Source organism: Dermacentor andersoni, chromosome 1, assembly GCF_023375885.2.
Source record: "Dermacentor andersoni chromosome 1, qqDerAnde1_hic_scaffold, whole genome shotgun sequence".
Taxonomy (NCBI): domain Eukaryota; kingdom Metazoa; phylum Arthropoda; class Arachnida; order Ixodida; family Ixodidae; genus Dermacentor; species Dermacentor andersoni.
The window spans coordinates 150,313,606-150,328,862 of NC_092814.1; positions in this window are offsets into that span (position 1 = coordinate 150,313,606).

The following is a 15,257-nucleotide window of genomic DNA, read 5'->3' on the forward strand; positions in this document are numbered from 1 at the left end:
GGCCTTCCAACCGATGGTCAGTTGAGTCAAAGGTCAAGTTCGAGCTGCTACACGGGCGGTTTCGAAGGCCGCCGAGTCAATAGTCTATCGAGTCAACGGAGCACCCTACAACTCTATCGAAATCTCGATGGCCTTTGAGCTACGGAAGCGGAAACAGCGCGAACATGCCCTCTCGTACAGAGTGTGATCGTACTCACAGTTAGAAAGAACAAATCAAACCAGATGCTCTAAAAATACTATATATGAGTGTTATTCATTATTCAATAAAGTGTTTTTGCCACTTGACATGTAGCGAACACACACCAAAACGGCAGCCGCATCGAGCGGCGCAAACGTTGCCTCAGTTTCGCTACTCAGCAACTTAAAAACTAAACATATATGTATGGCAATGTATAAACAATTTTTTTTAAATGTATAAACAAACATAAAAGAAATTATAGTGCTTTTAAATGGTTTTAATGTTGTTTGACTTTTCGTGACATGAAAACGAAAATAAAGATTCGCAGCGCCACACAATTTTGTGAGAAACGCCTGAACCACTCAACGACCTTTCAAAAGTGCCGTGTAGCAGCGCGACAACTCCTTTGAGCCGATAGAGTTGTGGCATTTCAAAGGCCGTTGACTGGAAGGCCTTCCAAATGTGCCCGTGTGACACAGGTATAAGTCTAGTTTGAGGTGCTACGAGTTCGCGAATTGGCTCGCAGCTTCTGTCGGTCGTCAGCATGGCAGCCCTGTTTCGGGGAGCTTATAAATTCTTGTTTTTTTTAACCTGTACAGACACAGTCAGGCATAGTATATTTGAGATGCCTTCACATTTGTAATCCGGTGTGGCCACAGGTAGTTCATTCTCACCTCCCTTGTCGCCAAGTGTAGATTACGCGCTGGGCCGCACAGCGTATAGCAACCGCAAAGTAGAATAAGGAAGCGAGAAAACAGTGGGGAGAAGAGTATTTTCGTATATTTTTGCGTTGGTAAAATAACATGTCGTGCGAGTGCGAAAGGATTGAATAAAGGTTACGATCTGGTATGTATAGCTCTGGATGGCACTATACGGGCAACGTGTTTATGAGACTTCCCGAAACTGTCGCTTTTCTGCGCCTGTTAACAAAAGGTCGCGCGTTCTTTGACGCACACTGCAGTCAAACATTACCATCTGGTGGCTGGTGTAGTGACGGTAAAATCATGTCTTGATGCTGTTTGTCTCCCACTGCAGGATGTTGTGTGTGTGCGTGTGCGTGCGCGCGTGTGTGTGTGTGTGTGTGTGTGTGTGTGTGTGTGTGTGTGTGTGTGTGTGTGTGTGTGTGTGTGCGTGCGTGCGTGCGTGCGTGCTTGCGTGCGTGCGTGCGTGCGCTGCTGGGTTTTTGATTAGTTTATTGCAACAGCACGAGACTGGCTTTCCTGTGTCCGTCCTTTCCGTTACGCGAACAAAGATGGTCAACGTCAATTCGTTGTCAAGGTATGGTCGTCGTCAGACCACCTATATCCGCTCTCATCTTCACCTTCGCTATAAGCCGAGGGAAGAACTAATTTTGCTCACCACCACGGCTTTCGGTATCATGGCCTTGCGACAATCTTCACTTGTCAGCTGCACGCGCCGACTTATTATTATTATTATTATTATTATTATTATTATTATTATTATTATTATTATTATTATTATTATTGGATGTACGTTGCTGCCTTTATGTGGCGCCGGCTGCTCCTCCGCTCGGACGTGATAACTGTACTCATAATGTTCGTAACAAACAAAAAATTGGGTAAAAAGCACAGTGACATTCGCGCACACAAAGTTCGCGTGCAAAAGTATAAATTTCCTTACAATCTAAATGTTCATACTGCTCGGTCGCGTAGCGTTGACGCTTGGCTATTTGTGCGTTTTCTTTCTTAAAGGGACACTAAAGGTTACTATTAAGTCAACGTGGACTGTTGAAATACCATCACAGAAACCTCGAAACGCTTGTTTCGTGCCAAGGAGAGACTTATTTTAAGAGAAAATGCGTTCTGAAGCGTCCGCGTACCGCTAGCGCAGTTCAAATCGCCCGCCCACCGATCCAGGAGTACTGACATCATGGTCTCATAGTGACGTTGCGCCAACGGTGAGTAGAACGGCGTCCGCAGACGGCGCTACGGCTTTTCTGCGCAAAACGCAAACGCGCGGCCAGAAACAGAGCCAAGACAGAGCCGACAGCAGAGCGAAAGCGGGAGTATGGTGGCTAGCGGAAGGAGAAACGAATTACGTCCCACATTACGTCCCACGGCACACGGAGAGTCTGTTTTCGTTAAACTATAGGCTGCGGCGAGCTCGCAGCGTGGTCGGCGTGATCTGTGAGAAGTGACGAGCCTTTTCGCACTCGCAACAGGGCATAAAAAAGTGCGAATCGACGCAAAACTCGGCCTAGAAACGTGCTTCGCCACAGCCAGGGCTCATTACGACCCAAGCTGGCGCGACCCAGATGTCGTTTCCCGCACCGCCACCAGGCGCCGCTACTATACCTCAAACTCCAGCGCAAGACGCCCATAAGCTGGTACTTCATTCTATGGCGCAAACTTCGACGCTCGTCGCAATGGACCCTGACACCGACAGATTGGCTCGCGATGGTGGGCTCAACTTCAGCGATTTGAGCACCGACGAGCGCGACCTGCTGCTGAGGGCTCGCACTGCCGGGCGTCGTTGCGTACTACGACGGCGGCCTCGACACCGGCTCTCCGGAGCGGGAAAGCAACGAGGGCTTCCCACGACATCACATGGACGTGGCATTCTCGCTGCTTGTTCCAAATGAAAGTGTCGCGAGCCAGCAGAACCCTCACAGCACGACGCGATAACGAAAGTACTGAAACTCCAAAGCGTGCGCGGCGCAGAGTCGAGCGCGCAGAGTCGAGCGAAAACGAAACCTTTCGAACACCCATATTACTGAAGGGTAACGTCAAAATGTTATTTTTTCTTAGAGTCGAATAGACGTAGACAAGTAGCATTTTTTCCGTCTTATAATCGAATGAAATGATATTTTTAATACGAGTAGTTGAGTATTAGTAACACAAATTATGAGGAGTCCTTTCGTCATCCGGCTAGTACCGGAATGTCGCTGGGGGGTCTCGAATCGTGTCATGCATTTACCTCAATTTCTCGGTTACTAAAGCTCTGTTCGCGATTAAATTGACGCCTTAGACGTTCTAGAACATTGCTCTACCACTTTAACTTGAGTTTCTGGTAACCTTTAGTGTCCCTTTAAAGCCTCACTCAGACTCCAAGGGTGGCGACATGTATGTGAAAGGTGCATGTATATCAGAGGCCACAGTGGGCAACACTGTTGCGAACGCGGACGACACTGCATAAATCGCAAAGTAAAACTTGCTTTCGAGAACGTGGATGTGTGCGCTGAGCGATGCTGTTGCTGCAATTAGATTTAAATGAGTGCAGGGCAAGATAAATCGCTGAAGTCTATACTGAGAATCACGAAATATTTCAGCTTTGCATCATAATTTTGGCATGCATGTTGCTGCCATTCACAGATAATGCTGACTTTGCTGCTTTGCTGACTCCCATGGCATTCCGCTCAGTGGGCTATTTCCTCGTTTGTATAAAACGCGGTAAAGCTACATTCCTGCATTACTGTATATATAAATATGCAAATTCATTTCGAAACCGACATGCAGAGTAAAGCAATGTTTCTTTCTAATAAGTAAATAAATAAATAAATAAATAAATAAATAAATAAATAAATAAATAAATAAATAAGGCGCCAGCTAAGTTACGGATAAATGAAAACACTGTTTTGGAAACATTGTCTGTATGGCAAATGCATATGTCTGGGAAATTTTTCTGTATGTATCCAAATAAAAGAAAAATATGATGGTGTACAGACGTAATTCACTCGCCCTTAAATGTCTTTAATGTATTGTATGCATTGCTCGTTGTTTGTAAGTAGATCTGAGATATGCGAAACCTGTATAGGTACCGCAGTGGTCCGTTCTGTCTTTCTTCAAGCCACCCCCCCCCCTCCCCCCCCGTGCTGTCAACAGCAACTGTTCTTCAGTACTGTCTGACGCTTGGTGTGTTCAGTTTCGCCCGATGTATCAGGTGGAGTATGAGCGGCAATAAACGTTTCTTTTTTTTCACCACTTTGCTCTAATTTGATAGCAACAGGCAAAATTTAGACTCTCGTGGATGTTTCAAAACCAAAACTAGCAAAACTCTTATAGGCCTCAAATCAGCGAGAGCAAGGAAAATTCTTCTTGTCTAGAATGCTAAATATCGCGCACGCCTAATAATAGAATACTCTATAAGCAGAATGGAAAAAATACAAAGCGTGGAAGGAGGGGGGGGGGGGGGGCGAATGAAAATCACACACGCAGGCACGCAACCCACGCACGGTATGCGAACCCTTGGCTCATAGAAGGCAGCCGGAATTTCCCGCGTACATTCTCCCGCTTTCGCTGCAAGGCGAGGCTCTACGAGTATGCACGTAAGGAAGCGCGTAATAACGTCCCAAGAATGTCTCGCTGCTGCTCTTTCACGATATGAGCAATGCATTATGACCGTGGAGCGCGTACACGCAGCTTGTGGACGAGATTAATGGGACGCCCCGAGTATAATTTTACGCTGCCCAACGACGTCGCCCCGAGGCTCCGACGTGGCGCTCTGTGCTTGGCTCTGCATCGAATCGCCTCGATATGGCGCGGGTTGTATACATAGTGGGTGGGGGATAAAATGGGCCTCTGGCGGTACTCCGCCTCCGCTCGTTTATTTGCTCGCGTGTTGGCCCACCCGGCGATACGGACAAACGCGGTAGCGTCGTATAGCTTATATTGCCGAGAGTCATTCAATAACGCGATACTGGTGGGCGCTCGGCGGCCCACATTTTGCGTCGATGATGCCAGTGCCGCGCTCGTGCATGCATGACCTTCTCGGATTACCGGCCCGACGCGTTCAGTCCAGCGCTGGGATAATTACTTTTCGAGCCCGCCGCGCGGTGGATTAGCGGCTATATGGCGTTGCGCACGAGGTCGCCGAATTCGACTCCCAGCCGCCGCGGCCGCGTGCAGGGCCACGAATACGAAACCGCTCGTACACCGTGCTGTGGGTGCGAGTTAAAGAAGACTGACAAAATCAATTCGGAGTCCCCCACAACGGCGTGCCTCGGGTCGTCTCATCTTAACGTCCTTTTCGTGGTTGGTCCAAGCGGCGGTACGCCAATGTTATCAATCTGGCGAAATGAATCCTCGAATAATGCCGGCCCAGCAGTATACATTGCCTCCGTGGAAAGTTGCGTATAGAATTCGGTGTCGGAGAACTTTCGCGAGAACATTTAGAAGCCTTTTGGTGTTCTAGTAGCTTAATTTTGAAAGCTTCGATGAAACCGCAATATTTCAATATTATAACGAGCAGAACTTTTTGTTTGTTTTATTGTTCTTTAGTCTTCTTTTCACAGACGTTAAATTAAATTCGGAGGATTTACGTGACAAAACCACGATCTGATAATGAGGCATATGCCGTGAGGAGGAGTAGATTTTATTGAAGAGAAAGGAGGAGAGGTCAGCCTGGAGAGCGTGTCTCTAGCCTGCTACTCCTCACTGGGCAAAGGGGAAGTGCGAAATACAGGGAAGGGTAGGTGGCAGGTCATTATGTTATGGTACAATGAGATACTATATACAAGTTGTCGAATACGCGGATGCGCACTGTAGGCACAATACACGCAAGAGTAATCTTGTCCACATAAAAAGTTATCGCGTAAGGACATTTCGCACTGTCTGAACGTTTCACAGGTTCGAGAGGCGATCGTCTAAACCAGTCTGGCGTAGAAAGTACAAGAGTGAGTTTATGGTACGTTGGGCATAGTCAACTCTTCTCCACGCGCCTAAAATCTTTTCTTCCGAAAAGAGGCGGGAGTTCAAGCAGTCAACACTAGACCTAAGTGTTCTTCGTTCGGCCGCATATTGAGGCCACACGCAAAGTACGTGAGCTATTGTCTAGGGAGTGTGACAGACGCTACAGTCAAGGTCCGGTGCCGTCCAATCTTGTGAAGGTATCGGTTAGTGTACGCCACACCCAGCTTAATCGATGGATGAGTGTTTCCTGGCCTCTCCGCAACCAACGTGGAAGCCGGAATCGTAAACCAGCGTCAACTCTATGGAGGCGCTCTTGCTGATGTTCGGAGTTGTCCCATTGTCCCGCCATAGACGTTTTGATGGAGTTATGGAGCAAGGCGTTGATGTCATACCGGGAAAAATAAATTTTTTTAATGTTTCCGTCAGCGTTCGCCTTTTTTGCTTCCGCGTCAGCCTGTTGTAGTCTCCAGATTAGTTTCGACCTCCTGGGGTTCTTTAACGTGCACTTAAATCTAAGCCCACGAGCATTTCTAGCGTTTCTCTCCAATTGAAATGCGGCTGACGTGACCGAGATCGAACTCACCACTTCGAGTTCAGCAACGCAGCGCCGTAAACACTAAGCTAGCGCGGTGGGTCCACGGGCGTTCGTTCTATTGCTGCGCATTTTTCATCGATAGTTTTGAGACATTGTCTTTTTTGTTTGATGTTGACAGCAGTCTCGTACTCTATGTGGGTGTTCTGCTAATCGCAGGCATTTTTGACGTTGTGCGAGTGAGTTGCTTCAGCGCCACTGCGCGGATCGAGGAAATTTTTTCGTTTTAGCAATCTGCAGCCCATGATCACACACAAGCCAGTTTCTATCGTTGCGATCCGGTTCTGCGGTTCGTGGTTTGTACTCAGGCATCATACAGGAGTCGCTTGCCTTCGCCGCCGGAGCGTCTGAAATATGCCAGCTGGCCTGCGCTATTGGCGGCGAGGAGTTACGGAGTCGCCATCTATCGGAAGCGCCTCGCTGGCGCAGTATGAGGGATCGCGCGGCGCGGTCCTCATAGGTTTTGCTGTCACCGATCACTGAAAACACCACGCGCGAGCTCTCCCGGACATTTTTGTAAGTACTTTCGAAACGAGAGAAGATTTTACTGTCTAAATAATAATCTTGGGCAAAGTGAAAGCACAGAATCGTTTACAGACGCTATCTCTTTACCGAATACGTACAGTGAACGCCGCTGCGCGCGGTCGCCGCGATGGAGTCTCCCGAACCGGCTTCTTGCGTGAAAGGTAAGTAAACGCTGAGAGCAAACTATGTGAAATATGTTCTTGTAGTGTTTGTATAACTAAATGGAGCGTAATAGAATGAAGCCTCAATGCAGCGACCGCACAGATTCGCAGCGACCGACTGCGCGTCTGCATGCTTGTCCGCGCACAATGTTTTGCTTTCGCTGCGTGCGCGTTTTCGCACCGTGCCATGAGCTTTAGGCCTCAGAATATGAGCATTTGACAGTATACAAGTAATCATTGTTGCGTGGGCGCTATCAGAGCTGTTCAAAAATAATTTTATCGTAGAGACTTCGACGCCTACGGGGTCTGTGATGTGCCTTCGCGACGATTCAATCTTCTTTTTTTTTTCTAAATTCTTGGACGTTCCAATATTATTTCTCGAGTTGCGTCGCACTGTGTGTTTATCGGTGTTCTCAGCGTGCGATTTCCCGCTGCTTCATTTTTGTAATCCATTGCATTAATTCATAACACAAACATGACCATATGCCATGCTTTTTTTTTAATGTGCTTCTTACCGCTCCCTTTCCACTCCAGTAAACTTGCCAGTATTATAGCATCGACAAGTTCATAGACCAAACCGTCATGACATTAGTCGGGCGAGCGTCTCAGTGCGCGTTTTCCGAACATCGCAGACCCGGCGCCGTAGCAGAAATCTTCCTCGCGTCTGTGCTTCCTGCATACCCGACTTGTAGCCGATGACTGTTTGCCGGTTTTATGTTTCGCGAGCGAAGCTTCACGCAGCTTCTTGTCCTGCGGCTACGTGTGAATAAGGCTGACACCGGGCTCCGTTGCGTACGTCCGGCACTGCGGCACCGAGCAGTAGCCTACCATGTTGCGCGCCTTCAAAGGCAGCCACTACCTATTGTAATACTTTGAAACGTTGTAAAGGAGACACTCGAAGCGGGAAAATCTTGCCACTAAATCAGGACCGCAACGTACGAGGGAATTTAAACTCACGTTTTCAGCTCGCTTCGGCGCTCCCGAAGCAGCCGACGCGGCCGCTATGTCCACGTGATCCGTAATAGCACGTCACGCCGACGGTGGCGCCAGCTTTTCCAGTGGTGGAGCTCGAGGCCAATACCGGCGCGTTGCACTAAGGTGGCTCAGCGGACCCACGCCGTCGTCCGTATCTATATTTGAGAGTTGCTTGTCGGCGAGGACGTGAGGCCGGGAGGTTGAAGAAAACGAGAAACGGGTTATTTTACATCTTTAGACAATTGGCTCCAGATATGGGGCCACACTGTATGTAGGATGGCATAACATGTCTGATCACTACTTGTCTGAGCATAAATATGTCAGAACATACACTGTACACTGCACCAAAAGTGTCCGCGCTTAACGCAGTTGTTTTCCCTAGGTAGCTAACTGTACGAGAGAATCTGATGTCTGTGTCTCGGCCAAACTTAATGGCCGAACTGTTCGCAAAATCCTACCGATGGTCGCACCCCCTTGATGAACTCCACCTCTGGTGTCCAACCTTCGAACCCGCCTACGAGGCAATCTGGAAACGGGTCCACGCTGTTTCCGCGGAAGTCGTTGACACTGGCTCATTGCTCTCCGTAATGGTCAGCTCGTCAGGGTCACGAGACTGGCCTTCACGGTCGCTGCCGCTAGGGTGGCTAGAAATGCATTGGCGTTCCAGTTACTTTCTTAACAAAACGTCGTTTTATCCATTGAATCACAAAAGTAACTGAAACACCAATGCGTTTGTCCGCAAAGTTCGCGAATTAATGTCTCGAAACTGGTGTCATCCTCAAAATTCGTTTCAAGTGGATCCGTTTTGCGAACCCCACCTAGAATTTGTAAATTGCAATATGCGCCATAAGGTAATTAGTTAAAAACATAATTAGTGAATGTTTGTTAGTTAGTAGATTATGCATTTTAATTTTTTGTGCTATTATTGTTCGCTGTTAGATACGGGACCTTTCCCTGAGCCTCCTTCGAGTTCACCCGGCCTCATCGAATCGCGTCACACCTAATTAAGGAGCCCAGAAGCTGGCGTCCCCCACCTCGTGCGCCGCATGTGGAGCTATTCACTGCTTGACTCTTCCCGAAAGTGTAGCGGGAGCCTGGCACGGCTCCAGGTAACGTGGGTCCCGAGCAAAGCTGCTTTGCAGCTCTGAAAGGTCGCTCGAAGACAACCCGTCTCCCCCCAATCCGCCTATTGTGACGGCGCTTGCAAGCCGCGAGGCAACGACGGCCGTAATGCACCGTGAAGCCCTGGGAGCAATCCCCCCCGTCCGCCTTTGTGACGGCAGTTGCAGACCAGGAAGGCAATACCGCAGACAAGTAATCCCTCGGACAATTGGAGCCCAAGGAGCGACCCTCTGAGCTGAATGTGACGTACATTCGCACAGGCGCCTACCATTGGCCGAAAATGACGACACCTGAGCGGGCTCGCCGATTGGCCGAACGGGACGTGACTTCGAGACACCGAAGGAATTAAAAGCCAGAGACCGGGAGCAGCAACAGAGCATTCCTTCATTCATCTCTTTCGAGCTTCTTGCCACTGGCCGCAGCGTGCGAGTTGCTGCCGGCCCGTAATGACTTTATGACTGTTAATTTCTTTGTACTCTCACTGTAAATAATGTAAATCAACCTCCCGTTTTCATCTCAAAGTCCTCCTCAACCTCGGCCAACTCCCGCACCCAACGGCAAGGTCCAATATCTGGGGGACAGCAATTGGGATTGTCCTCCAGATCCAACACCGCCTCTTCGAGTAGACCAGCTCAATATGAACTAGAATTGTGGTATCTGCCACAGGCAACCTTGAAAATTTTTTGGAAATTTTCGCTGAAACGCTCGGTATATATACGAAGGTTAATCCAGCAATAAGGTTCCCAATGAGCTCCAGCCACACTGGAAGGTGCGAGGCGAAATCCGGCAACAATGCTGCGCGCGGCTGTTCCCCCACTCTCGTTTCCCCCCGGCAGCGCTTCGGTGCGCCGCTCATTCTTCGCTCAGCAGCCGTCCGATATGGATGTTCCCATTGCTGATCCCGCCAAGTGCAAGATTCGTTTCGTGATTCGCTTCTTGCACGCCAAGGGGACTCCACCCGTGGATATTCATCGCCAGTAGGCAGAGGTGTATGGCGACAAGTATAGGTCCGTTCAACACGCCCGAAAGTGGTGGAGGGAGTTTAGCGCTGGTCGGAAGGAAGTCCACGATGAAGAACGGAGTGGAAGACCGTCAGTTTTGGAGGCGGTTATCGAGATGGTCCAACGCGAAGTGCTTCAAAACAGGAGGATCACCGTCCGTGAACTTGTTGCTCACGTTCCTGAGAGTTCTTACGGTACATTGGAAATAGCTTTGACTGGAAAACTGGGGTATCACAAGTGTTGTGCTCGATGGGTACCACGGCTATTGACATCAAACCACAAGGAGAAACGCCTTGAGTGTGCTCGCCAGTTTCTTCACAAGTATCAAGAAGATGAGGAAAGATTGTTGGACTCCATTGTTCCGGGAGACAAAACGGGGGTGTTTCATTTCACTCCCGAAACGAAACAAACATCCAAACAGGGCGTCACCCAAAGTCACTAGTCGCAAAGAAGTTCAAACAAACTCCTTCTGCTGGCAAAGTCATGGCCAGTGTTTTTGGGGATCGTAAGGGGATACTGCTTATCGATTTCATGGAACGTGGGACAACAATTAACTCAAGAGAGTTTATTCTGCAACGCTAAGAAAACTCAGGCGAGCTATCCAGAACCGCTGGCGAGGACGACTGGCAGCCGGTGTAACGCTGCTTCACGACAACGCCCGACCTGATGTCTCCCGTCAAACCCAGCTAGTTTTGACAAACTTTAAGTCCAGACCTCGCGCCTAGTCCAGACTTCGCGCCTAGTGATTATCACTTGTTCCCCAAGTTAAAGGAACATTTGAATGACCAATGCTTCCGGAGCGACGATGAAGTTAAAGAAGAGGTGAAACGCTTCTTCAAGGGGTTGGCGGTGGAGTTCTACGACATTTGGACGCAGAAATTGGAACACCATCTAGAAAAATGCGTAGAAAAAGATGGGGTGGTTATGTAGAACAATAGAGCGAAATTTCATCCTTCCAATGATGGAAATTTCTATGAGAATAAACAATATTTTCCATTTCTAAAATTGATAGGAACCTTACTTCTGGATCAACCCTCGTATATATATATATATATATATATATATATATATATTGACCGGGACTTCTTAAAGTCTTTTGCGCCGGCGGGCGCAGTCTTTCCGATCTTATTCATAGTAAAGCAAGGAGTGACCTATACTGTTTGTAATAACAAATAGACTAGAATGCATGGCATACTGGGATTCCTTGTTGCTATTGAACTACGTGTTTCCATCTGTATCTTTGCATAGCTACGTAACAAGTGTTTGTGCTGTTTTTTTATTTAATAAAGCACTGATTTTTTCACAGATGACATGCATATATGTTTTATTTCTTGTAGCATGACTTGGCCGTTGCCAGAATGAAACCCTTAGTGCTTCTTGCATCACAGCTATGTGCCAGCGTTTTAATCCTATTTTGGATACCAAATCGGATACACTTATCGACCGGTTTCGCGAGAGCGCCCATGCATGTGTTCGCGGATTTCTTACCCATGAAAAAGAAAACACGTGTATTTACCGTGCTTTAAATGTGCTGTGATTCTTTTTCTTGACATGAATCAATTAGGAGGTGACGCCGATACTGGCTACTCATTTTTACGTCAGAAACATACAAATTTACCAGAAGACGCGCTACATCATGCACTTAGATAAAATAAACATGTTGTGAAATAACATTACCATGAAAACTCAACGCACAAAATGCCACCGTAGCGAAATACAGCTTAACGCGTCTATAACACTATAAAACATGGCAGCATTACTCCTGTAGTACCTATAAATTTTCGCCGAGAACCGCCAATCTCATTCAGTCTCGCTAATGTTACCATCAGTGACCCATCTGTCACTGATGTATACAGCAAAGCGATGACTTACTACTCCTTGTCATCCCAGTAATCAAACCCTCGAAGTAGACTGGGGCTTTGACGGTAAATCCTTTGTTCATTCGAAGGTTTCAGCAGTTAACGCCTTACCGCCACCAGTCACCGTAGCAGCCGTAGCTTATTGAACGTGTTGCGTGTTCAGCACGTGGTACCGGCGTCTGCACTCTGATGGTGGCGTAATGCAGCAGCTCCCGTGTGCTGCGACATTTGTTTACGTTAAAGGACCTTGATCGGTCTCATTTGGTACCGAACCCTGGGCGTGCTTTACAGAAGGAGTTCGCGTTGCATGTGCAACCACCGCTATAGCGCAAGGCACGAACTTGAGTCGGCCGATCGTTGTCCATCGTAGACGCTGCTAATCTCGCCTCGCTAGCTCTTGATCGCGCAACCTCGGAGTTCCCCGGCGGACATCATTGCGACCGTACGCTACGCGGAAGAAGCGCGGGCGAACCCGGCAGGCTGGGCTGATGCTGTGCAGGCTCCGGAACCAAGGTCGATCGTCTGAGGCCTGGTCGGTGGCACGCGTGTTCTGCGACCCAAATCTCGGGGCGTCGTCGGTGTCTGCTGGAAAGGGGAGTGTGCAACGTGCCTCCCATACGCGGCTGCCCTAGCCGACCGGCGCACGCCGCTCGTGCGGGTTCGGCGGGACGTGCGGTCCTGTGACGCGCGACGTGCCCCGCACTGTGGAGAGCATCGCCACGGCGTCGCCCTCCTTCGTCTGCTTCTTTTCTCTCCCGGCGGAATTGCTGCGGACGTGTCGTGTTGAGGTGCGTGGAAAGCCTTCGGGGAGAAAAACGAACCGGCTTTGCTTGTTGAGGCAACTTTGCCTTTGCTGACTCCTTTAACGAAGCGGGGGGTAAAAAAAAAAGGGGGGGGGGAGGCGCTTACTTCCGTGTCCTGAGAAATGTGCCGGAGTAAAGAAGTAAAAATTTACTTAGCGACCCTTAGGCGGCGGCTGTTTAGTTTACGATGTGTGCCTGTCTGAAGAGCGACTAGGGGATACCATGACATTTTACCTTCCTTTCCAGGATGTACGTCGCGAAGAAAAGAAAATACACATGCCAATGCACGTTATTTTATTGGAACGGGCCAAACTCTAGACATACGCTACTAGATTCCCTGGACCATTACTTCAATCTCCATGCAGGTAGGACTGCCCCGAACAGACACGACTCTTTTATGAGGATTGTGATTGGGCATGGCGTTCAACGATGCTTACGCCTTCCGTAATATAGTTTGTAGACACGGCAGCCTGTGACAACTGCGGTGAAGAAGAAACTATTGCAGCCGCATTCTGTGTGCAGTGTCCGCAGCATTGCGCACATAGACGCTCACTTACGGCTGTGCTCAACAAGTTCTGCGACCCACTTCTGTCGGAAGAGATAATCCTGCATCATATTCCGGACTCGATATTCCATCAGAAGAACGTTAAGGATTATTGTGGTTTTTACGATCCACCGCACTCAGTGAGCGCCTGTAGCAATGACATTTTTTTCTCTCCTCCGCCGTCCTTTCTAACCCTATCTTCCCGAACTCCTGTGCAGGGTAGAAAACCGGAGACTGGTTAACCTCCTTGCCTTTCCTCTCTCTCCGTCACTGTGGGTTAAGGCTATGTGAGTGATGAAGACTTTTTTCTTTTTCGATGATGATGCACATCAGAAAAGAAAAAGACAACAACAAATACTAGCGCATGTAATGTCACACTTAAGCACGAGGTTACAAAAAGGGTTTAGTTGCATGCACGCGCCCACGCACAGAAGTTAAAACGCAGAACTCGATGTTACGTTGCACGAAACAAATTAACTCTGCATAGCACGTAATACCGTCCTTGCAATGCCACAAGGTGGGCGGCCCGAGTAGGGTTTCAGTCTGATTGAATTTCCTGCAAACATGCATCGTAGGGAATACGCCGAACGTGAAAGGGATAAACACCGGTAATGGTCGTCACTTTTCTTTGATATCTTGCGCTGAGGGGGAAAAGAAGTCACGGGCTTGCTCGGCACACCCAGCACAGTCACAGCGTAAGCTGGAGGAGCGGCTCCATAGGAACTCCATTTTCAGCAGCACGCCCTAGAGGATATTTGCGGTGAAGTCTCTGCGTCGTTTTAGCGAGAACAATCTGAACTGTCCGCCTGGCGTCGAAGGCGAGCTACGCTTTGTGCTGCTCTCTGTACTGTGGTCTGCTGAATCCGATGTTGCCTGGTTGTAGCCGCGCGCGTTCTACGATTCCCTTCTTCAGCAGCGGTTCGTAGCTTGCGAGGACGCGCCGTAAGGTGTACCGAAGTGTAAATAAAGGTATCAAGGTTACGCAGTGCGTATATGTCGCATCCCACGATACCATTATGTTGGTAGTAGTGTGGTGGTGGTGATGATCATAATGATGATGATGATTATGATGATGATTTATTGGCATTCCCTTTGATACGGGGGTGGTGACAAATAGTCGTCTAGCCTGCTTGAGTTAACCCGGTCCAGCTAGATGCAACATGCAACTGCCACATTTCGGGACACCTGGTGTTGTACAACGGAACTGCAATGCAAAGTGTGCATGTATGGACGCTACGTGGCGCGCATATCACATCGCTTGACGAATGGCACGTTTAGAGGCTGCTGTTGATGATAACGATTATCTATTGGCATCCCCTTTGAAACGGGACAGTCGCCTGGCCTGCTTGATTTAATTAGGTATGACGTACATGTATTTCATGTATGTATGTATGGCGCCGGCCTGGGACCTTTTCCTTCCTCAAGGCAATCCAACCACTTTTTGGCCAATCTCCCGTAGCGGGTAGGAGCGTAGCGATAACTGGGACGGACACCGGACACCGGTGGCGGCGGCGGCGGACAACATCGCCCCCCGAAAGAGATATTGGAGTGAGCCCATAACAGCTCACACTGTAAAATCTGTGAGGGTAGCATATCAGCGCCGGATAGCCATAATACATGGTACGAACCATTCTGTCATTGGGGAAATTTTAACTCGTTTATTTCTTCAGAATTATCAGAGCTGTACTTTTTTTTAATTCGGGGATTTGCCGTAAGGGACATTGTACGTAGTAAAAAATAATTAACAAAAGGGGCACGAAATATACGCATGCAGCCCTGTGTAATGGAGATACAGCAGCAATGAGGGCGCATCGGTTGTCCGTTGTTACGTTTCGCCTACGACGCGCGG